The sequence below is a fragment of the Somniosus microcephalus genome, unplaced genomic scaffold (assembly GCF_052327205.1).
Source record: "Somniosus microcephalus isolate GS21.2 unplaced genomic scaffold, FLI_Smic_1.0 unresolved_chr6, whole genome shotgun sequence".
Lineage (NCBI taxonomy): Eukaryota > Metazoa > Chordata > Chondrichthyes > Squaliformes > Somniosidae > Somniosus > Somniosus microcephalus.
Window position 1 is genome coordinate 9,190,128 of NW_028225184.1, and position 12,500 is coordinate 9,202,627.

A 12,500-nucleotide genomic window follows, 5' to 3' on the forward strand; every position below is an offset into this window, starting at 1 on the left:
GGCTGCCGCCCCGTCGGTCAGCGGCAGCTTATCGGGGATAACTTCGGGACGGAAAGTCCGATCCGGTTGGGGTGAACTGCGACTGAACGGGGTGGGGGGGCCGCACAGACCAGTAGCGGGCTTGTGCAGCTGCCGCTTGGCCCGGCCGAGGTACAGCCGTTGGCTGGAGACCGCTTTCCGACTGCTGAGCCGGAGCCGCGGGGGCCCACCTTGACGCGCCGGCTGTACTAGCAAGCCAGGGGCAAGGGGCATCCAGTGGTACCGGAACGGAGTCGGTCCGACACCGGGAAGCCGGGTGCCCGTCGCTCCGAATCGAGCCCGGTGTTTTCGTGCGTGTAACAGGGCGGGCGTTTGGACCCGGTTGTCCGGGAGCGGGTCCGCAACGGCGGGAGGTTGCCTGTGTTTGGCCGGCCGGCAGTCGAACGCCTTTGGCTCCGGACTCCCGTGTCCGATTTCGGTCAGGGAGGGCTCGTTGGAAAGCCCCGGCGCTGGCGCACACTATATTATCGGCCTGGACCCCGGCAAGTTCGGGAAAGTGTCGCAGTCCCGTAGCGGCTGCCGCCCCGTCGGTCAGCGGCAGCTTATCGGGGATAACTTCGGGACGGAAAGTCCGATCCGGTTGGGGTGAACTGCTACTGAACGGGGTGGGGGGGCCGCACAGACCAGTAGCGGGCTTGTGCAGCTGCCGCTTGGCCCGGCCGAGGTACAGCCGTTGGCTGGAGACCGCTTTCCGACTGCTGAGCCGGAGCCGCGGGGGCCCACCTTGACGCGCCGGCTGTCCTAGCAAGCCAGGGGCAAGGGGCATCCAGTGGTACCGGAACGGAGTCGGTCCGACACCGGGAAGCCGGGTGCCCGTCGCTCCGAATCGAGCCCGGTGTTTTCGTGCGTGTAACAGGGCGGGCGTTTGGACCCGGTTGTCCGGGAGCGGGTCCGCAACGGCGGGAGGTTGCCTGAGTTTGGCCGGCCGGCAGTCGAACGCCTTTGGCTCCGGACTCCCGTGTCCGATTTCGGTCAGGGAGGGCTCATTGGAAAGCCCCGGCGCTGGCGCACACTATATTATCGGACTGGATCCCGGCAAGTTCGGGAAAGTGTCGGCGACCCGTACCGGCTGCCGCCCCGTCGGTCAGCGGCAGCTTATCGGGGATAACTTCGGGAAGTAAAGTCCGATCCGGTCGGGGTCAACTGCCACTGAACGGGGTGGCGGGGCCGCACAGACCAGTAGCGGGCTTGTGTAGCTGCCCCTTTCCCCGGCCGAGGTACAGCCGTTGGCTGGAGACCGCTTTCCGACTGCTGAGCCGGAGCCGCGGGGGCCCACCTTGACGCGCCGGCTGTCCTAGCAAGCCAGGGGCAAGGGGCATCCAAGGGTACCGGAACGGAGTCGGTCCGACACCGGGAAGCCGGGTGCCCGTCGCTCCGAATCGAGCCCGGTGTTTTCGTGCGTGTAACGAGGCGGGCGTTTGGACCCGGTTGTCCTGGAGCGGGTCCGCAACGGCGGGGGATTGCCTGTGTTTGGCCGGCCGGCAGTCGAACGCCTATCGCTCTGGACTCCCGTGTCCGATTTCGGTCAGGGAGGGCTCGTTGGAAAGCCCCGGCGCTGGCGCACACTATATTATCGGCCTGGACCCCGGCAAGTTCGGCAAAGTGTCGCCATCCCGCAGCGGCTGACGGGCCGCCGGTGAGCGGCAGCTTATCGGGCATAACTTCGGGAGGGAAAGTCCGATCCGGTCCGGATCAACGGCAGCCGAACGGGGTGGCGGGCCCGCACAGACCAGTGCCTGGCTTGTGTAGCTGCCCCTTTCCCCGGCCGAGGTACAGCCGTTGGCTGGAGACCACTTTCCGACCACTGAGACGGCGGGGCGGGGGGCGGCCTGCACGCGCCGGCTGCCAGAGCAAGCCAGGGGCAAGGGGCATCCAACGGTATCTGAACGGAGTCGGTCCGACACCGGGAAGCCGGGTGCCCGTCGCTCCGAATCGAGCCTGGGGTATACGTGTGTTTAACAAGGCGGGCGTTTGGACCCGGTTGCCCGGCACCAGTCGAACGCCTGTCGCTCCCGACTCCCGTGTCCGATTTCGTTCGGGGATGGCTCGTTGGAAAGCCCCGGCGCTGGCGCACACTATATTATCGGCCTGGACCCCGGCAAGTTCGGGAAAGTGTCGCCGTCCCGCAGCGGCTGACGGGCCGTCGGTCAGCGGCAGCTTATCGGGGATAACTTCGGGAAGGAAAGTCCGATCCGGTCGGGGACAACGGCAGCTGAACGGGGTGGCGGGGCCGCACAGAGCAGTGCCTCGCTTGTGTAGCTGCCTCTTTCCGCGGCCGAGGTACAGCCGTTGGCTGGAGACCGCTTTCCGACCACTGAGACGGCGGGGCAGGGGGCGGCCTGCACGCGCCGGCTGCCAGAGCAAGCCAGGGGCAAGGGGCATCCAGCGGTATCTGAACGGAGTCGGTCCGACACCGAGAAGCCGGGTGCCCGTCGCTCCGAAGCGAGACCGGGGTTTTTCGTGTGTAACGTGGCGGGCCTTTGGACCCGGTTGGCCGGGCGGCAGTGGAACACACACAGACACTCGCATACACTGAGAGAGACAGAGAGAAGATAGAGATACACAGAGTGAGAAAGACAAAGTCAACTCAGTAACTGAAATGTGAAAACTGACAACTGGGAAACCAAAAGTCAGAGTGGCAAATGATGAACCAAGGTGGCAAATGATTAACTGAAAACTTGTCATTCACATTTGGGACGGAATTCAGGATGGGAATGTATTCGGCCGCCTTACCGGGGCTTGGGGGTGCTGCTTTCCCGCTTGTGGAACCGAGTTGGGGTCGTCAAATGGCCTGGTGCATTGTTTGAAACACTGGTTAATGAGTTGTCAAGGTCGGAAATCATAGAACATAAGAGCAGCTCATTAACTGAAATTTTGAACATCGACAACTGGTTAACCAAAAGCCACAGCGACAAATGATTAACCAAGGAGGCAACTCATTAACTGAATTTCGAACATCGACAACTGGATAACCAAAAGACACAGGGACAAATGAGTAACCAAAGGGCCAACTCATTAACTGAAATTTCAAAGAGGCAACTCATTAACTGAAATTTTGAACATCGACAACTGGTTAACCAAAAGCCAGAGCGACAAATGATTAACCAAGGAGGCAACTCATTAACTGAATTTCGAACATCGACAACTGGATAACCAAAAGACACAGGGACAAATGAGTAACCAAAGGGCCAACTCATTAACTGAAATTTCAAAGAGGCAACTCATTAACTGAATTTCGAACATCGACAACTGGTTAACCAAGAGTCAGAGCGACAAATGATTAACCAAGGAGGCAACTCAATAACTGAATTTCGAACATCGACAACTGGTTAACCAAGTGTCAGAGCGACAAATGATTAACCAAGGAGGCAACTCATTAACTGAATTTCGAACATCGACAACTGGTTAACCAAAAGACACAGGGACAAATGAGTAACCAAAGGGCCAACTCATTAACTGAAATTTCAAAGAGGCAACTCATTAACTGAAATTTTGAACATCGACAACTGGTTAACCAAAAGCCAGAGCGACAAATGATTAACCAAGGAGGCAACTCAGTAACTGAATTTCGAACATCGACAACTGGATAACCAAAAGACACAGGGACAAATGAGTAACCAAAGGGCCAACTCATTAACTGAAATTTCAAAGAGGCAACTCATTAACTGAAATTTTGAACATCGACAACTGGTTAACCAAAAGCCAGAGCGACAAATGATTAACCAAGGAGGCAACTCATTAACTGAATTTCGAACATCGACAACTGGTTAACCAAAAGACACAGGGACAAATGAGTAACCAAAGGGCCAACTCATTAACTGAAATTTCAAAGAGGCAACTCATTAACTGAATTTCGAACATCGACAACTGGTTAACCAAGAGTCAGAGCGACAAATGATTAACCAAGGAGGCAACTCAATAACTGAATTTCGAACATCGACAACTGGTTAACCAAGAGTCAGAGCGACAAATGATTAACCAAGGAGGCAACTCATTAACTGAATTTCGAACATCGACAACTGGATAACCAAAAGACACAGGGACAAATGAGTAACCAAAGGGCCAACTCATTAACTGAAATTTCAAAGAGGCAACTCATTAACTGAAATTTTGAACATCGACAACTGGTTAACCAAAAGCCAGAGCGACAAATGATTAACCAAGGAGGCAACTCATTAACTGAAATTCGAACATCGACAACTGGTTAACCAAAAGCCAGAGCGACAAATGATTAACCAAGGAGGCAACTCATTAACTGAATTTCGAACATCGACAACTGGTTAACCAAAAGACACAGGGACAAATGAGTAACCAAAGGGCCAACTCATTAACTGAAATTTCAAAGAGGCAACTCATTAACTGAAATTTTGAACATCGACAACTGGTTAACCAAAAGCCAGAGCGACAAATGATTAACCAAGGAGGCAACTCATTAACTGAATTTCGAACATCGACAACTGGTTAACCAAATGTCAGAGCGACAAATGATTAACCAAGGAGGCAACTCATTAACTGAATTTCGAACATCGACAACTGGTTAACCAAAAGACACAGGGACAAATGAGTAACCAAAGGGCCAACTCATTAACTGAAATTTCAAAGAGGCTACTCATTAACTGAAATTTGAACATCGACAACTGGTTAACCAAATGTCAGAGCGACAAATGAGTAACCAAGCAGGCAACTGATTAACTGAAAACTTGTCATTCACATTTGGGACGGAATTCACGATGGGAATGTATTCGGCCCCCTTACCGGGCCTTGGGGTGCTGCTTTCCCGCTTGTGGAACCGAGTTGGGGTCGTCAAATGGCCTGGTGCATTGTTTGAAACACTGGTTAATGAGTTGTCAAGGTCGGAAATCATAGAACATAAGAGCAGCTCATTAACTGAAATTTTGAACATCGACAACTGGTTAACCAAAAGCCAGAGCGACAAATGATTAACCAAGGAGGCAACTCATTAACTGAATTTCGAACATCGACAACTGGTTAACCAAATGTCAGAGCGACAAATGATTAACCAAGGAGGCAACTCAGTAACTGAATTTCGAACATCGACAACTGGTTAACCAAGAGTCAGGGCGACAAATGATTAACCAAGGAGGCAACTCATTAACTGAATTTCGAACATCGACAACTGGGTAACCAAAAGACACAGGGACAAATGAGTAACCAAAGGGCCAACTCATTAACTGAAATTTCAAAGAGGCTACTCATTAACTGAAATTTGAACATCGACAACTGGTTAACCAAATGTCAGAGCGACAAATGAGTAACCAAGCAGGCAACTGATTAACTGAAAACTTGTCATTCACATTAGGGACGGAATTCACGATGGGAATGTATTCGGCCCCCTTACCGGGCCTTGGGGTGCTGCTTTCCCGCTTGTGGAACCGAGTTGGGGTCGTCAAATGGCCTGGTGCATTGTTTGAAACACTGGTTAATGAGTTGTCAAGGTCGGAAATCATAGAACATAAGAGCAGCTCATTAACTGAAATTTTGAACATCGACAACTGGTTAACCAAAAGCCAGAGCGACAAATGATTAACCAAGGAGGCAACTCATTAACTGAATTTCGAACATCGACAACTGGTTAACCAAATGTCAGAGCGACAAATGATTAACCAAGGAGGCAACTCAGTAACTGAATTTCGAACATCGACAACTGGTTAACCAAGAGTCAGGGCGACAAATGATTAACCAAGGAGGCAACTCATTAACTGAATTTCGAACATCGACAACTGGGTAACCAAAAGACACAGGGACAAATGAGTAACCAAAGGGCCAACTCATTAACTGAAATTTCAAAGAGGCTACTCATTAACTGAAATTTGAACATCGACAACTGGTTAACCAAATGTCAGAGCGACAAATGAGTAACCAAGCAGGCAACTGATTAACTGAAAACTTGTCATTCACATTAGGGACGGAATTCACGATGGGAATGTATTCGGCCCCCTTACCGGGCCTTGGGGTGCTGCTTTCCCGCTTGTGGAACCGAGTTGGGGTCGTCAAATGGCCTGGTGCATTGTTTGAAACACTGGTTAATGAGTTGTCAAGGTCGGAAATCATAGAACATAAGAGCAGCTCAGTAACTGAAATTTTGAACATCGACAACTGGTTAACCAAAAGCCAGAGCGACAAATGATTAACCAAGGAGGCAACTCATTAACTGAATTTCGAACATCGACAACTGGTTAACCAAATGTCAGAGCGACAAATGATTAACCAAGGAGGCAACTCATTAACTGAATTTCGAACATCGACAACTGGTTAACCAAGAGTCAGGGCGACAAATGATTAACCAAGGAGGCAACTCATTAACTGAATTTCGAACATCGACAACTGGGTAACCAAAAGACACAGGGACAAATGAGTAACCAAAGGGCCAACTCATTAACTGAAATTTCAAAGAGGCTACTCATTAACTGAAATTTGAACATCGACAACTGGTTAACCAAATGTCAGAGCGACAAATGAGTAACCAAGCAGGCAACTGATTAACTGAAAACTTGTCATTCACATTAGGGACGGAATTCACGATGGGAATGTATTCGGCCCCCTTACCGGGCCTTGGGGTGCTGCTTTCCCGCTTGTGGAACCGAGTTGGGGTCGTCAAATGGCCTGGTGCATTGTTTGAAACACTGGTTAATGAGTTGTCAAGGTAGGAAATCATAGAACATAAGAGCAGCTCATTAACTGAAATTTTGAACATCGACAACTGGTTAACCAAAAGCCAGAGCGACAAATGAATAACCAAGGAGGCAACTCATTAACTGAATTTCGAACATCGACAACTGGTTAACCAAGAGTCAGGGCGACAAATGATTAACCAAGGAGGCAACTCATTAACTGAATTTCGAACATCGACAACTGGGTAACCAAAAGACACAGGGACAAATGAGTAACCAAAGGGCCAACTCATTAACTGAAATTTCAAAGAGGCAACTCATTAACTGAAATTTTGAACATCGACAACTGGTTAACCAAAAGCCAGAGCGACAAATGATTAACCAAGGAGGCAACTCAGTAACTGAATTTCGAACATCGACAACTGGTTAACCAAATGTCAGAGCGACAAATGATTAACCAAGGAGGCAACTCATTAACTGAATTTCGAACATCGACAACTGGCTAACCAAGAGTCAGAGCGACAAATGATTAACCAAGGAGGCAACTCATTAACTGAATTTCGAACATCGACAACTGGGTAACCAAAAGACACAGGGACAAATGAGTAACCAAAGGGCCAACTCATTAACTGAAATTTCAAAGAGGCTACTCATTAACTGAAATTTGAACATCGACAACTGGGTAACCAAATGTCAGAGCGACAAATGATTAACCAAGCAGGCAACTGATTAACTGAAAACTTGTCATTCACATTTGGGACGGAATTCAGGATGGGAATGTATTCGGCCCCCTTACCGGGCCTTGGGGTGCTGCTTTCCCGCTTGTGGAACCGAGTTGGGGTCGTCAAATGGCCTGGTGCATTGTTTGAAACACTGGTTAATGAGTTGTCAAGGTCGGAAATCATAGAACATAAGAGCAGCTCATTAACTGAAATTTTGAACATCGACAACTGGTTAACCAAAAGCCAGAGCGACAAATGATTAACCAAGGAGGCAACTCAGTAACTGAATTTCGAACATCGACAACTGGTTAACCAAGAGTCAGAGCGACAAATGATTAACCAAGGAGGCAACTCATTAACTGAATTTCGAACATCGACAACTGGGTAACCAAAAGACACAGGGACAAATGAGTAACCAAAGGGCCAACTCATTAACTGAAATTTCAAAGAGGCTACTCATTAACTGAAATTTGAACATCGACAACTGGGTAACCAAATGTCAGAGCGACAAATGATTAACCAAGCAGGCAACTGATTAACTGAAAACTTGTCATTCACATTTGGGACGGAATTCAGGATGGGAATGTATTCGGCCCCCTTACCGGGCCTTGGGGGTGCTGCTTTCCCGCTTGTGGAACCGAGTTGGGGTCGTCAAATGGCCTGGTGCATTGTTTGAAACACTGGTTAATGAGTTGTCAAGGTCGGAAATCATAGAACATAAGAGCAGCTCATTAACTGAAATTTTGAACATCGACAACTGGTTAACCAAAAGCCAGAGCGACAAATGATTAACCAAGGAGGCAACTCATTAACTGAATTTCGAACATCGACAACTGGTTAACCAAAAGACACAGGGACAAATGAGTAACCAAAGGGCCAACTCATTAACTGAAATTTCAAAGAGGCAACTCATTAACTGAAATTTCGAACATCGACAACTGGTTAACCAAAAGCCAGAGCGACAAATGATTAACCAAGGAGGCAACTCATTAACTGAATTTCGAACATCGACAACTGGATAACCAAAAGACACAGGGACAAATGAGTAACCAAAGGGCCAACTCATTAACTGAAATTTCAAAGAGGCAACTCATTAACTGAAATTTTGAACATCGACAACTGGGTAACCAAAAGCCAGAGCGACAAATGATTAACCAAGGAGGCAACTCATTAACTGAATTTCGAACATCGAAAACTGGCTAACCAAATGTCAGAGCGACAAATGATTAACCAAGGAGGCAACTCATTAACTGAATTTCGAACATCGACAACTGGTTAACCAAGAGTCAGAGCGACAAATGATTAACCAAGGAGGCAACTCATTAACTGAATTTCGAACATCGACAACTGGGTAACCAAAAGACACAGGGACAAATGAGTAACCAAAGGGCCAACTCATTAACTGAAATTTCAAAGAGGCTACTCATTAACTGAAATTTGAACATCGACAACTGGTTAACCAAATGTCAGAGCGACAAATGAGTAACCAAGCAGGCAACTGATTAACTGAAAACTTGTCATTCACATTTGGGACGGAATTCACGATGGGAATGTATTCGGCCCCCTTACCGGGCCTTGGGGTGCTGCTTTCCCGCTTGTGGAACCGAGTTGGGGTCGTCAAATGGCCTGGTGCATTGTTTGAAACACTGGTTAATGAGTTGTCAAGGTAGGAAATCATAGAACATAAGAGCAGCTCATTAACTGAAATTTTGAACATCGACAACTGGTTAACCAAGAGTCAGAGCGACAAATGATTAACCAAGGAGGCAACTCATTAACTGAATTTCGAACATCGACAACTGGTTAACCAAAAGACACAGGGACAAATGAGTAACCAAAGGGCCAACTCATTAACTGAAATTTCAAAGAGGCAACTCATTAACTGTAATTTTGAACATCGACAACTGGTTAACCAAAAGCCAGAGCGACAAATGAGTAACCAAGGAGGCAACTCATTAACTGAATTTCGAACATCGACAACTGGTAAACCAAAAGACACAGGGACAAATGAGTAACCAAAGGGCCAACTCATTAACTGAAATTTCAAAGAGGCAACTCATTAACTGAATTTCGAACATCGACAACTGGTTAACCAAATGTCAGAGCGACAAATGATTAACCAAGCAGGCAACTGATTAACTGAAATTTTAAAATTGACAACTGGATAACCAAAAGTGGGAACTCATGCTTCGGACGGGCTTACATACGGCAGGCTGACGCCCGGCAGAGGCCCGGGCTTCGCCTCCCTTGCGTAAGCGACCGTCTCCGAATCGATTAAAGGCGTAAAATCGGAGTTCAGAGCGGGAAAATTTTTTCCCGAAAACGGCCGGAAAAAAAAAAATGTCTCCTTTTCCGCCGAGCAGGGTGGCATTCGAACGGGCACGGGAAGCCGCGTCTAACGGTGTAAAAACGGCTTGGCTCCGACGCGGGAGTGCGGAGATATGGCCGTTCAAAGTTGTACTGGAAGTCCGGAAGGAGAAAAATTTGACTGCCTGTAGCCGAAAAAAGTTCCAGCGGTCGGTCACAAAAGTCAAATCCGTCCCGCTGATTTGACACTTGTCATTTCTGGCAGGGGGGATTGGCGGGGTACCTGGAGAATGGTAGGAGGTGGTTTTTCGAGACTTTGTCTGTTTTCCAGATTACTGTCTAGGGCCTCCAGGTCTGCAGAGACCGACCCGGGCTGCCGTCCAACCGACTTTTAACCCTTTTTGGGTGGAAATTTATTACCATTTTTAACCAATTTTCGGGTTTTTGGTCGGGCTTAAAAACGGCAGCCTGACGCCCGGCAGAGGCCGGGGCTTCGGCTCCCTTGCGTAAGGGACCGTATACGAAACGATTAAAGCCGAAAAATCCGAGTTCAGAGCGGGAATTTTTTTTCCCGAAATCGGCCGAAAAATAAAAAAATTCTCCTTTTCCGCCGAGCAGGGCGGCATTCGAACGGGCACGGGAAGCCGCGTCTAACGGTGTAAAAACGGCTTGGCTCCGACGCGGGAGTGCGGAGATATGGCCGTTCAAAGTTGTACTGGAAGTCCGGAAGGAGAAAAATTTGACTGCCTGTAGCCGAAAAAAGTTCCAGCGGTCGGTCACAAAAGTCAAATCCGTCCCGCTGATTTGACACTTGTCATTTCTGGCAGGGGGGATTGGCGGGGTACCTGGAGAATGGTAGGAGGTGGTTTCTCGAGACTTTGTCTGTTTTCCAGATTACTGTCTAGGGCCTCCAGGTCTGCAGAGACCGACCAGGGCTGCCGTCCAACCGACTTTTAACCCTTTTTGGGTGGAAATTTATTTCCATTTTTAACCAATTTTCGGGTTTTTGGTCGGGCTTAAAAAACGGCAGCCTGACGCCTGGCAGAGGCCGGGGCTTCGGCTCCCCTTGCGTAAGGGACCGTATTCGACCCGATTAAGCCCCGAAAATGGATCCAAATGTCGGCCGACCAAGTAAGCTTGCTGGGGAGAGAGACTAAGTGCCGGGCTGGGCACCTCATTAACCAGTGAAAAGTTTTGGCTGCTGGAGAGACTAAGTCCCAGCCTGGGCACATCATTAACCATAAATGAAAAAGGCGAGGCCGAGTCTGGTGCATGGCTAACTGATTAACCAAATTGGCAAGGCCCGGGCTGAAAGTGAATGAGCGACCCGTGGCCAGGGGGCTGGAATGCGGGAGAGAATCCAACCCCCAAAATATGGAAGTCCGATGAGAAAATATTCGGCCGCCTTTTGCGGGCCTCGGGTGTTGCTTCCCGGCCTGGGAAAGTGAGTTGCTCCCGCCGAATTGACATGTGCATTTAACGATTTCGAGACATGATTAACCAAAACGCGGAAGTCCGATGAGAAAATATTAGGGCCCTTCAAGCGGGCCTCCGGTGATGCTTTCCGGCTTGGGAAAGTGAATTGCTCCCGCCGAATTGACATGTGCATTTAACGATTTCGAGACATGATTAACCAAAACGCGGAAGTCCGATGAGAAAATATTCGGCCGCCTTTTGCGGGCCTCGGGTGTTGCTTCCCGGCCTGGGAAAGTGATTTGCTACCGCCAAATTGACATGTGTCATTTCTGGCAAGTGTCTCAGGACATAGTTAATGAGTTGCAGTTTGGGAAATCATTAACCTCGTCGGAAGTCCCGATGAAGAAAAAAAAAAGTGCCATTTGCGGGGATTTGGGTGCTCCTGGTCGGATAGAGGTGGCCGTTTGACCCGCTGATTTGACACTTGTCATTTCTGGCAGGGGGGGTTGGCGGGGTGCCCGGAGATTTTCGGGAACACGATTTTCAGAACAAAATTCACTCAGCGGGAGCACTTTGAAAATGCCCGAAAAGTGTTACTTTGCTAAAAGGCTCATTTTATCAATATAGAGACCTTTCAAAGAGTATTGGAAAGTCATATTAAAGTGGTTTTGTGGCTTTTATGACTTAATGACAAAAAACTCTAAGTGTGAATCTGAAATCGTAGACAGACAGCAGAAACATATAAATAATTCCAGCGTCTAAGTTTCATTTGCTGTCTGTCACACAGGTGCCTCTGAACCGGTCAGGGCCTGTGACCCCACTGAGCTTGTGTTTTGTGGCTTATGCACACGCAGTGTTTGCACCAAGTTCCCCTGTGTTGTGCGCTCAGTGGGCCCGTCCAAGACAGCAGAAACAAGATGTACATGCCAGCGTCTTTAAAGTTTCATTTGTTGTCTTGTCACACAGGTGCCTCTGAACCGGTCAGGGCCTGTGACCCCACTGAGTTGTTTACTGGGGCTAATGCACAAGCAGTGTTTTGTCAGAGAGTTCCACTGTGTTGTGCGCTCAGTGGGTCCGTCTAAAATGACAAGACAGCAGAAACATTCCAGCGAGTTTCATTTGTTGTCTTGTCACACAGGTGCCTCTGAACGGGTCAGGGCCTGTGACCCCCGCTGAGTTGTTTACTGGGGCTAACGCACAAGCAGTGTTTGTCAGAGAGTTCCACTGTGTTGTGCGCTCAGTGGGTCCGTCTAAAATGACAAGACAGCAGAAACATTCCAGCGAGTTCCATTTGTTGTCTTGTCACACAGGTGCCTCTGAGCGGGTCAGGGCCTGTGACCCCATTGAGCTTTGTGAGCAACGTATGCACACGCAGTGTTTGCAA